This window comes from Tachyglossus aculeatus, chromosome 14 (assembly GCF_015852505.1).
Source record: "Tachyglossus aculeatus isolate mTacAcu1 chromosome 14, mTacAcu1.pri, whole genome shotgun sequence".
Taxonomy (NCBI): Eukaryota; Metazoa; Chordata; class Mammalia; order Monotremata; family Tachyglossidae; genus Tachyglossus; species Tachyglossus aculeatus.
In genome coordinates, this window is record NC_052079.1 from 31,206,393 (window position 1) to 31,219,559 (window position 13,167).

The following is a 13,167-nucleotide window of genomic DNA, read 5'->3' on the forward strand; positions in this document are numbered from 1 at the left end:
CTTAGTTTCCTCATCTGAAGACTATGAATAATTACTATAAATTGAAGACTAAGCACTTGGGAGAATACAATATAGCCATCTTCCCTGGACTCTAAGCTCACTGTGGGAAGGGAATGTTTTTACCAACTCCATAAATAAATTTCACTGATGGTCTGTAAACTGGGGATAGGCTTCCTGCTCCCCTATCCCTGTGAGCTCCTCATGGGAAAGGGACTGTGTCAGATTTGATTTTCTTGGATTTACCCTAGTACTTAGCACTGAATCTGGCATATAGTAAGCACTTAATTCCATTCTTATTAGAGTGGCCAAATCAAAGCCAAATTCTGCTCCGATCCACGTGCCTTCTCATCACTGGAGCTGCTGAGTTGGAAAGCTAAGGCCAACTGATTACTTTGAGGGGATCAAAGAAGACACAGTCACCTGTTTTAGGATTGCCCCATGAATAGGGATTAAATGGCAGTTGTCTGGAAAAGACGAAGGATCAGACAGACATGTAGAAAGACTTTCAATTAGCTTTCTGAAACTTCTGAAAGAGGGTCAGAAAATAGTCCAGCCCGGACAGACCTGAGCCAGGATAAGAATGACCCTTTTGGCCGAGAGATATCACTACTGGTCCAGGGAGTTATGCCAAATCCGCAGCATCACATGTGACGAAAAACTGCAACTGTTATTTCAGATCATGTTTATCAACTCTACTGCATTGCACTCACCCAGGTGCTTAGTACAGTCAATCAGTGGTATTTATCGAGCACTTATGTGTGCAAAGCATGGTTGTAAGTGCTTGGGAGCTTACAATACAGTGAAATTAGTAGACACGATCCCCTTACGATAATAATAATAATGATGATGATGGCATTTATTAAGTGCTTACTATGGTAAAGCACTGTACTAAATGTTTGGAAGAAAAGCTTGGGCCTGTGAGTCAGAGGCCCTGAGTTCTAATCCTAGCTCTGCCACTTGCCTCCTGTGTGACCTTAGGCAAATCATATAATTTGTTTGAGCCTTTGTTTCCTTATCTGTAAAATGGGAACTAAATCCTACTCCCTACTACTTAGATAGTGTGCCCCCTTTGGGGCATGGACTGCATCAAAACTGATGATCTTGTATCTACTCCAGCCCTTAGTATAGTACTTGGAACTAGTAAGTCCTTAATAAATATTGTAAAAAATGATGAAATTGATTGGCTGATTAATGTATCGCTGTCCCCATTAGGAAACTGCAGCCACAAGTGTCCAATATGTACTTGAATTTCAGATGAAATGGCTTCCTTTCAAGCAAATAGTTAAAAGTCTTAAACATGGTTGGCATCGGGATGAATTGTCTCTTTTTCAGGAGGCTTTCTTTGGTCCCCAGATCAGCAGTCAGCCCTTGCCAAATCTTCAGCAGCTTCAGGGTGGTCTTTATTCTCAAACACCTGTGAATAAAATTAGGGCCGTGTTGGCACTTATAGATTGTATTTACAAAACTTCCTAACTCAATCAATCAATCAGTTCTGTTTATTGAGCTCGAATTATGTGCTAAGCACTGTACTAAGTGCTTTTAAGCATGCTCTACAGTAGAGTCAGTAATCACTATCTAGGCCCTCGAGGTGCTTGCAATCTAGTGGAGTATTCATTCAGTTCTATTTATTGAGTGCTTAACTGTGTGTAGAGCACTGTACTAAGCTCTTGGGGTAATACAATATAAAAATAAACAGATACATCCCTCCCCACAACAAGCTGACAGTCTGGAGTAGGTACCCCAGTAATTCTGTGACCATAAAATAAGCTCTCCTCATCATATCTAGGCTGTGAGCCCATTGTGGGCAGGGATTGTCTCTATTTGTTACTGAATTGTGCTTCCCAAGTGTGTAGTACAGTGCTCTGCACACAATAAGTGCTCAATAAATACGATTGAATGAATGAATCCATGTGCAAGTGGACTTCCCAATGGAGGACTTCTGGCAGCTATCGTGGAATTTCCTGGAAGGATTTGAAAAAGTCGCCAAGATCCCGTACATGTAATAAACTTGGCCAGACAATTATAGTGAGATGTAGCAGAGTGAGATCACTGTGTTTATATGAAGATGCAGCGTGTCCTGCTGGAAAGAGCACAGGCTTAGGAGTCAGAGAACCTAGGTTCTAATTCTGGTGTGACACTGACTTGTCTGTGAGTTATCTTGGTCAAGTAATTTAAACTCTGTGGCTCAGGTTCCTCATTGATAAAATATGAATCAGTGGTATTTTTTGAGCACTTACTGTGTGCAGAGCACTGTATTAACCACTTTAGAGTGTACAGTACAACAGAGTTGGTAGACACCTTCCCTGCTCACAACAAGCTCACCTCCTCACAACAAGCTTACAGTCTAGATGACAAATTTGCAGTCTAAAAGGGATTCAATACCTGTTTTCCATCATTATTATCATCATTACTATTGTAGTTAAGTACTTACTATGTGCCAAGTAATGTACTAAGCCCTCAGGTAGATACAAGGTAATCACATTGAACACAGCTCTTGTCCCCTAAAGGACTCACAGTCTAAATAAGAGGAAGCAGGATTTAATCCCCATTATACAGATGAGGAAAATGAAGCACAGAGAATTTATTAATAATAACAGTAGTAATACTAATGGCATTTGTTAAGCACTTCCTATGCACCAGTCACTGCTCCAAGTGCTGGGGTAGATACAGGATAATCAGGTTGGACACAGTCCCTGTCCCACATAAGGCTCACAGTCTTAATCTCCATTTTACAGATGAAGGAACTGAGGCACAGAGAATCAATCAATCATATTTATTGAGCGCTTACTGTGTGCAGAGCACTGTACTAAGCGCTTGGGAAGTACAAGTTGGCAACATATAGAGACAGTCCCTACCCAACAGTGGGCTCACAGTCTAGAAGAGGCTTGAGAGACTTAAGAGACTTGAGAAGTTAAGTGACTTGTCCAAGGTCACCCAGCAGACAGGTGGTGGAGTCTGGATTAGAACCCAGGTCCTCTGACTCCTCTGACTCTGCTCTTTTCAATAGGCTGCTCAGCTTTCCACATTGTACTGTCCCCATTGCTTAGTATAAAACTCTGCACACAGTAAGCAGTCAATAAATACTCTTAGACTGAGAACCCCATGAGGGACAGGCATTGTGTCTGACTTGATTATCTTGCTAGGCTCCACAACCTGGCTGTGGTGTGGCCTTGGGCAAGTCACTTAACTTCGCTGTGCCTCAATTACCTCATCTGTTAAATGGGGATTAAGACTGTGAGCCCTCTTTAGGACAGGGACTGTGTTCAAACTGATATGCTTGTAATAATAATAATAATAATGTTGGTATTTGTTAAGCGTTTACTGTTCTAAATGCTGGGGCAGATACAAGGGAGTTGAGTTGTCCCACGCGGGGCTCACAGTCTTAATCCCCCTTTTACAGATGAGGTAACTGAGGCTCAGAGAAGTTAAGTGACTCACCCAGAGTCACACAGCTGACAAGCGGCAGAGCCAGGATTAGAACCCACGGCCTCTGGCTCCCAAGCCCGGGCTCTTTCCACTAAGCCACAATCCACCCCAGTGCTTACTATAGTGCCTGGCATATAGTCAGCGCTTAACAAATACCATAATAATAATTATTATTATTATCATCATTGTCATCATATTTAGATAGAAACCACTATTTTTTGGTAGAATAGGTGTTTCACTTGTATAGGTTGTAGCTAACTGGATCACAGATTATCAGTATATCTTGCAGATGGAGAGAAAATGTGAAATTTCTGATTTTGAACGATTTGATCTGATGCAGACTGATTTTTAAACTGAATCCTTATAGCCCAAGATACTGAGTTATACTACATCAGATCTGAAATCAAATTCTCTTCCACCGACAGTGCACGGACAAACATTTTTCTTTGAAACAACACATTTTCTTGGTAGACTGAGCTTGATTTTCATTCTGAAAGCATGCCAAGGCATGTATATCTACGTGTCAACTATACGCCTTCCCCTGCGAAATTGGACAGGTTCCAACTCTGCTACACGTTTGTCATATGCACCGAGATGCACAAAGTCAGTTTGCTGGGAATGTGCCAGTGTTCGTTTTGTGTGTTTTTTCTTCCCCCACACTTATGAAGGATCTTAAACTGTATACTGTTAAACTAGGGGTTCATGAGTCTATTGAAGTGAAAGCAGATAAATGGAGTCCCAGAACATGGACTGTTATCAATAGATTTCCCTTTGTTTATACACACTGGGAAGTAAATAGTCCCAGCAGGCGGCTGAAGAACGTGTAATAGATTTCATAGTTCAATACCCTGATTCTGTCAACCGCATCTTCAGCTGTTTGACACCAAAGTCAAGCATTGCAAACTTCAGGCCTATTTGTTGATGTTACCATTAAACAAATTACATGGCAGATAATTTTTTCCACTGGCATGGTGCAGAATTCCTCAAATTTGTAACTGTTTCAAAGGGCAAGCTTTATTTTTCCTAAGTAATTTTGATATAATTAAAAACATGAGCCAGAAAAAAAAGGTCCTATGCTGTTTATTTCTCATGAGTCCACTGGATTTCTAGGTGACATAACATTTAAACCTTTGCACCATTTTTAAAGAGCATATTTTTAATAGTTCACTAATCCCTTTAATATTTCAAATTCTGCTTACTCTACACCCTGCCACCCTGTTGCCATCGTTTTATATTTCAGACTCTTATAAATGGGATGCTGAGCAAATTATGAAGGGGACAGAGTATAAGAGAAATGTGGGCAGAGAGTCTATTTTAGAGACAAAAATGTCTGTAGAGTGTTCTTTTTTTTTCTAGGGAATGAAAGGTCATGTGGACCAGGAGATGTAGCAAGCATCAGAGACTAAGTATTTTCAGGTTGCCCAGCTGTATTACAATCAATGAATCAATCATCAATCATATTTGTTGAGTGTTTACTGTGTGCAGAGTACTTAGTGCTTACTCTGTGCAGAGTTCTGTACAAACACTTGGGAGAGTCCAGTACAAGAGGGTTGGCAGACCCATTTCCCTGCCCACAAGGAGCTTACAGTATAAAGGAAATCTATAATTGGGAATCAGAAGGATCAGGGTAATAATCCCAACTCCTGCTCTTGTTGGCTGTGTGACCTTGGACAAGGCACTTCACTTCTCTGTACCTCAGTTACCTCATCTGCAAAATGGGGTTTCAGAATGTGAGCCCCATGTGAGACAGGGACTGTATCCAACCTAATTAGCTTGTATCTACCCTAGTACTTAGTACAGTGCCTCATAGTAAGCACTTAACAAATACCATTAAAATAAAACCTTTGAGAATGTTAACAAATTAATATTTGTGAATATCCTATCTTATGATCGAATGCTTATTTTATAGGTAGAAATTATCACCGATGTGCTGAGAAACACCGTGGAAGAAAATAGCTGTTTTTCATTTACATTTCTGTTTATTCAGTGAAAACAATCTTGTAAACAGACACAATGTGTGGGTCACCTTGGGGGAACAGAGGGCTTTTGAAAGGAGAAAACAAAATGTAGTTCTGATATGGTTTCGGTGGTAAAAACACCACTCTGGGAATCAGGAGATTTGTATCCTAGCGGCAATAATGATATTCAGTGTTTGGAAAAGGACAACAGAAGCATGAGACACATTCTCCGACCACAAGGAGCTTCAAGTGGTATGTCATTCTGGACCCTTAGTATAGTGCACCAATAAGTGCTCAGTAATTACTATTGATTGATTGATTGTTGCCGACTTATACTTCCCCAGTTCTTAGTACAGTGCTCTGCACACGATAAGCACTCAATAAATATGATTGAATGAATGAATGACTGATTGGTTATTTGAGAGCGTGCTGTGTGCAGAAAACTGTACTAAGCACTTTGCAGAATACAATACGGTAGCGTTGGTAGACACAGTTCAGAAGGAGTTTACAGTCTATGGTAAGAGGCGGGCATTAAAATAAATTACAGATAGGGAAAATTGTAAAGTCTAAGGATATGTACATAAGTGCTGTGGGCTGGGGTGAGTATCAGAGTGCTCATTAGAACCTGTATTCTAATAAGAATGTCAGGCATGAAAATATTTACAAATAATGTAATCACCATAAGTAATTAAATGTCAAATTCAAAAAGTATACCCAAGTGCTGAGGAAGGGAATGAATGAGTACAGAAGTAGTAGAAATGGCCATGATCAGAGACAACTAGAGGAGGCATGTTGGAGGAGGTGGGAATTTTGGGATGACTTTGAACCTGGGCAGACCTGTGCCAGGTAGATTAAGGGTGGAGAGAGATTTCCAGGCTGGGGAACCAGTGGGAGCAAGGGAATGGGGATGGCCTGTGAGCTCGTTACGGGCAGGGACTGTATCTGCCAACTTCGTTATGTTGTTATATTGTGCTCTCCCAAGCACTTAGTATAGTGATCTGCTGGAAGTCCCATGTAGGACAGGGCCTGTGTCCAACCTGATTATCTTCTATCTACCCCAGCACTCTCTTATGCCTCAACACCTTATCGCAGCATTTGCGGACACTGATGAAGCTTAGAGCTATGCCATACAGGTTTACCCATAATAGAAAGGTCTAAGCTGAAGTGTTCTGACGACTTGACACCTGTCCATATGTTTTGTTTTGTTGTCTGTCTCCCCCTTCTAGACTGTGGTTGGTTAGGGACCATCTCTGTATGTTGCCAACTTGTACTTCCCAAGCGCTTAATACAGGGCTCTGCACACAGTAAGCGCTCAATAAATACGATTGATTGATTGATTGATTCACCTGTGCTGGGCAGCAGCAGCAGCATGGGAAAGAGTCAAAGGGATGATCATCTGATCAAAATGTTGATCAAAGACAGTGGCAGGGGCTCAAGTTTTTGTTGTGTGGAAGAAGGAACTGGCAAACCGTGTCCCTTTCTATAGCAAGAAAACTCTATGGATGCACATACCAGAATGACTTTATGACAGAAGATGGGATGTTCTAAAGAGGGCGGGTCCATGGAGTCACTATGGGTTGGAAACGATTCGCCGGCATTTGAAGAAAAAGACTCCAGCTCTTAGAATGGTTCTTGACACATAGTAAGTGCTTAACAAATACCATCATCATCGCACAGTAGGAACTCAATAAATATGATTGATTGATTGGGAGAATTGAATATGATTGATTGATTGGGAGAATTGAGAACAAGACACTGTTGGAAGGTTGGGTTGGAAGGAATGAAGATGGCCAGCTGGAATGGAGCAGGTGAGCAGAGCTGATGTTGAAAATGGAGAGATTTGATGAGATACTTAGAGTTCTTCTTGAGGAGTTTTTGCCTGACGCAGAAGCCTTTGGAGGGTTTTGAAGAAAGGGGATATGTGTGATGATCATCAAAGAAGATGGTCCGTGTGGTGGGAGTCAGAAGGTCATGGGTTTTAATCCTAGCTCCACCACTTGTCTGCTTTGTGACCTTGGGCAAGTCACTTCGCTTCGCTGGGCCTCAGTTCCCTCATGTGCGAAAGGGGGATTGAGACTGTGAGAAAAGGGAAAGGAACTGGGGTCCAACCTGATTAGCTTGTATCCACCCCAGCGCTTAGTACAGTATTATGGATAGTATAGTAATAATACCATTATTATTATTGTTATTATATAGATAAGAGCAGCAGAGGCGGGAAGACCTTTGAGAAGGGTGATCCATAGTGCCACATTCAGACAAGAACTTGGAAAAGTGGTGGTTGCTCTTTGGGAAATGCTTTTTAGGAAGAGCTGGCAGGATTCAGCAATAGATTTTAATGTGAGAGTTGAAATATAGTAATTACGATATTTGTTAAGCACTTACTGTGTTCCAAAAACTGTATTAAGCTCTGGAGTAGATACAAGCCAATCAGATTGGACACAGTCCCTGTCCCACATGGGGCTCATGGTCCTTTATTTTATAGTATTTGTTAAGCACTTACTATGTGCCAGGCACTGTACTAAATGCTGCATAGTTACAAGGTAAGCAGGTTGGACACAGTCTTTGTCCCACATGAGGCTCACAATCTTAATCCCCATTTTACAGATCAGGTTACTGAGACACAGAGAAGTGAAGTGACTTACCTAAGGTCAGACATTGGTCAAGTGGCTGAAAGAGTCAGGATAAGAACCCAGATCCTTCTTTCTAACAGGCCAATGCTCTATCCACTAGGGAACACTGCTGTTAAGTGTGCTAAGGGTTGAGGTAGGTAAAAGATAATCAAATCAAATACAGCCCCTGTAACCTGAAATGGTCATTCATTCAGTGGTTCACTGGTTGCCCATTTCTGCCTGCATCAAGTAGGAAGTCCTGACCATTGTCTCTCCCTTCCCTTCTCCTGTACGCTCCAACTGCGTTCCATGTTCCTTCCAAGCTCCTTTTCTCACTGTGCCTTAATCTCAATTTTCCTGTCTCAGAACTCTTGTTCATACCCTTCCACCTGCCTGATACTCCCTCTGCCTTAACTCCACCAGACCACAGTTTTCTTCATCTTAAAGACTCTTCCGGAATCTCACCTCCTCTAGAAGGCTTTCCCTAATTCATTTTTCTTCTCCTCCTCCAATCCCAATTACCACCTCAGTACTTTTGCATCTCCTCAGCACTTATGAACCCACCACCATGCATAGCACCTTGGTACAGATGCATTCATCCACCCGTTCAGTTCATTCAATCATATTTTTTGAGCGCTTACTGTTTGCAGAACAACGTACTAAGCGCTTGGAAAGTACATTTCAGCAACAGAGACAATCTCTGTCCGCAATGAGCTCACAGACTTGACCCATTTACTGACACTACTTCTTCCTCCTACCTGTAAATTATTTTGTTTCTGTCTCCCCATTTAGACTGTGAAGCCAACAAGGTTGCCAAAATATAAGCCAGGGAGTCTGTCTTCAAGCAGCATGACTTAGTGGAAAGATCACAAGCTTGGGAGTCAGAGGTCATGGGTTCTAATCCCAGCTCCGCCACTTATCTGCCTCAGTTCCTTCATCTGTAAAATGGGGATTAAGGCTGTGAGCCCCACCTGGGACAACCTGATTACCTTGTATCTACCCCAGCAATTAGAACAGTGTTTGGCACCTAATATGCCCCGAACAAATACCATTATTATTATTATTACTATTTTGCTTTCCCAAGTGCTTAGTATAACATTTTGCTCACCATACATTGAATTGATTGTGTGTATGTGTGTGTGTTTTTGCGTACACTATAAATATGGCCCTCCAAAAATCTGCTAGCCTACTTTGTAGTTCCTTTCTTCCTGAAGATAAACTCTGGATTAACAAAGATGTCTGCCATGTTTACATCTAAATATCATAGAATCACAGAAGCAGAAGGGACATTTAGGAATCATCTGACCTTGTCATTTCTCTCAAAGCAGATTGAGGCAACACATGATCCAGGAAAATGGTTATCCATTTGCACTGTCAAGATTCCCATTATTGAAAGCTCCATCATTCATTCATTCAATCGTATTTATTGAGCGTTTACTGTGTGCAGAGCACTGTACTAAGCGCTTTGGAAGTACAAGTTGGCAACATATAGAGACGGTCCTTACCCAACCCATCATGCCTTAGGACCCCTGCATTATGGCCTACAGTGGACTTTGTTAGAGAGTTTGTTCTCTAAACTTTAAACTCTTAATGGGCAGGGATTGGGTCTTCCAACTCTCCCAAGCACTTAGTATAGTACTCAGTCAATCAATCAATCGTATTTATTGAGCACTTACTGTGTGCAGAGCACTGTACTAAGCGCTTGGGAAGTACAAGTTGGCAACATATAGAGACAGTCCCTACCCAACAGTGGGCTCACAGTCTAAAAGGGGGAGACAGAGAACAAAACCAAACATACTAACAAAATAAAATAAATAGAATAGATATGTACAAGTAAAATAAATAAATAGAGTAATAAATATGTACAAACATATATACATATATACAGGTGCTGTGGGGAAGGGAAGGAGGTAAGATGGGGGGGATGTAGAGGGGGACGAGGGGGAGAGGAAGGAAGGGGCTCAGTCATCAATAAATGCCATTGATCGATTGATTCATCTGTGATCTTGACCTTTTTGAGAATATTTGCCTCAGTGTCAATTTGCCAGTGACAGATTGACCTCTTGGAAATGCTATGATAAACTTGGTGATTTTTCACCACATTTGGCTACAGCAAGACTTGTCAGTTCCACGGGAGGAGAAGCTTGGGCTGACCTTTGGAAAGTCAATCACCATATCCATAACCTTTCCTGCTTCAGTTAGGATTCACAGTAGAAATAATACAAAGCAGTAAATCTTGGTTAGGAGATTCTTCAGGGAGTTTCCAAGCAGTAGTGGTGCTGTGATTGGGTCTTGTATTGCATGCTTCACACTCCCAGGAAGCAGATATTTTATTTTATTTCAGAAAGGAGCTTCCTCTTCTGTCTGCATGTACTGCAATCACAGTTTGCTGAACCTAGATGGATTTTACTCATTTCCTGGATGTTGAATTCATCAAATCTGCCTTCTGCTTGGTCGTTCACTGAAGTCTGGGTGTACTAAGACCTCTTGTAACTGTTGGAAGCCAATCCTATGTATTGAAGATACTGAAATTCTCATTTTGTAAAGATAGATTTTAAGTTTTTAAAACTTAAAACGCATAATTAAAATAATAACCTAAAACACGCATAATTCTGTATCCATGAATAGGCATCCTTTCCCCAAAGCAAACATCCACTGCAATTGTAGAGTTAATTTGTTGCGGAGATCTCGGAACTGCTGTACTTAATGTCAGCCAACTGATTGGTAATTCATTCTCATAAGGAACAAGATACATGTGATTATATTTTGTATAAATTGTATATTTAGTGAGCTCCACCTATCCCTGGAATCCAGTTCATTTTCAATATATCACAAATCATGACATTTTTAACCTTTCCCATAACAGGAGTATGGTAATTAGTTTTAATATGTCAAACTTCAAAAATCAAAGATTGGCTAGTGAAAAAATAATCAGAAATCTCTGGATTTCTTTTTCCCAGATGTGAGAACAAAAATGCGATGTGGATGAATGCTTTTGGTCTTTACTAGTTACAATCAATCAACCGGAAACTCATTTTTACTGCTTCATAAGTAGCACAGACTATGAAAGCTATCAGCGTACTAAAGTAAATGGGATTCATATTATAATTCCCTGAACTATGCTGCTTGTCAGAGTTGTATAGTGTTCATCAAAAATCCTAGTGAATTATAATCATGGCACTAGCCATGTTACTTGGTTGAATTGAATTTACATTTCAAATATTGATTTACCATTTATTTTCATGCAAAATTTCACATAGTTCTTTCTAGTTGAGTGTAAGCAAATAGACTCTAGGAAAACTTAAAGATACTGGGGTCCTAATTCATGCGTTTATTACTTCTTCATGGAAACTTTTTGGGATTTTTCAATTCAACTGTATTTTTAAAAACTTAAAATCTATCTTTACAAAATGAGAATTTCAGTATCTGCAATATATAGGATTACTCCTGCAGTTTATTGTACAGTGCTATTTTCTGCTAAGAAAAACTTGCTAAGTAGGAGGAAAAAGAATAATAAAATATTTAATAGTTTAAATGTTCACATTACTCAATTTAGTGGTTATGAAAGGTGCTTTCACCTGATGCAACTGCACTTGGAGCACAGCAAAGGCGTTTTATTCTTTTTCCAGCTTTGGCTTCCTAAAAGCACTGATGTAATATCTGCATATTCATTGAGATAGTTGCAGAGTAGGCAAGAGTCAATCAAATTTTGGATTAAAATAGAGAGAATAGAAGGATTAGTGCTTGCTTTAAATTTAACTGGGAACACCAGACACATTTTGCATGCCATCAACGTAGCATAAAACTAAATTGTATGCCGTTTTTTGTTAATTTTTCTTTAGAGGGAGTTTCACGTATTATTCACAAACTTTGTTTCCAATCCTGAACAAGGATCCCTTTATAGTCTCCTTGAGGGTTGGGAATCATGTCTAATAACTCTTTTGTACTCTCTCCCAAGCAGTTTGTAGAGGGCTCTGCATCCAGTATGAGCTTAATAAATACCGCTGCCTGATCACTAGGCCCTTTAGGTTGGAAATAGGACACAGCTATTTATTCCTCCAGCATCTTAGTACAGTACAAGCGCTTAGTACAGTGCTCTGCACACAGTAAGCGCTCAATAAATACGATTGATTGATTGATTGATCCCTGCCCTTCATCCCCGGGCAGAGAGTAAGGCTTACACTTGTCCCGGCTCCATGATGACAAGAGCCAGTTTCCATTAGAGTCCCACTGGTGATCCATCCTGCTCAAACCTTTTTTTGTGGTATTCGGGATGGGACCACAGGCTTTCACCGCTGAGATACCAAGTTGATTTTTTTCCGCTGCAAATAAAAGGCAACGCCGAGGACGTGCAACCTAAGAGCTGGATAAAAACTGTCATTATTTTTGCTACTTCTGATGGATCTAGGAGAGCAACCTATTGATTTAGAAGCCCTATTCTATATAGCCTTATTAGAGAAGCAGCATGGCTCGGTGAAAAGAGCCTGGGCTTGAGAGTCAAAGGTCATGGGTTCTAATCCCGGCTCCGCCACTTGTCAGCTGTGTGACTTTGGGCAAGTCACTTATCTTCTCTGTGCCTCAGTTACCTCATCTGTAAAATGGGGATTAAGACTGTGAGCCCCTCATGGGACAACCTGATCACTTTTTACTCCTCCCAGCACTTAGAACAGTGCTTCGCACATAGTAAGCACTTAACAAATACCATTATTATTATTTACGAAGGTGAACACTGATTTTTGCTGATAAAAATATAATAAAAAATTGATCATATATATATATTTGGGAGTTCAATAACTGTGTTAGGATCATCTGTGCTGGAAGTCTACTCTTTTAAGAGCAGTAGCATGGCCTAGGGGCATAAGCCTGGGAGTAGAGGACCTGGGTTCTAATCCCGGCTCTGCCAATTACTTGCCATGTGATTTTGGGCAAGTCAGTTCTGTTCTCTGTGCCTCCGTTTCCTCAAGTGTAAAATGGGGATTAAATACCTGTTCTCCTTCCTACTTAGAGTCTGAGCCCCCTGCAGGACAGGGACTTTGATATATGAGTTCAACCCTCCCTTTTGATGCTTCTCTTGCTATCTTATTTTCTTGCGACCCCTTAGAAATGAAGCCCATTCATCAAGTTGTGTTAAAATAGCTAAGTGCATGTGCAGAAATTGTGTAGGTTAGATGGGG

The 13,167-nt window shown here is 40.7% G+C and overlaps 1 protein-coding gene across 1 annotated transcript in view; it reads left to right on the forward strand.

Moving 5' to 3' along the window:
- Window positions 1-13,167, forward strand: part of TMTC2 (transmembrane O-mannosyltransferase targeting cadherins 2) — a 372,172-nt gene that overhangs the window by 280,556 nt on the left and 78,449 nt on the right. The window lies entirely within an intron of this gene.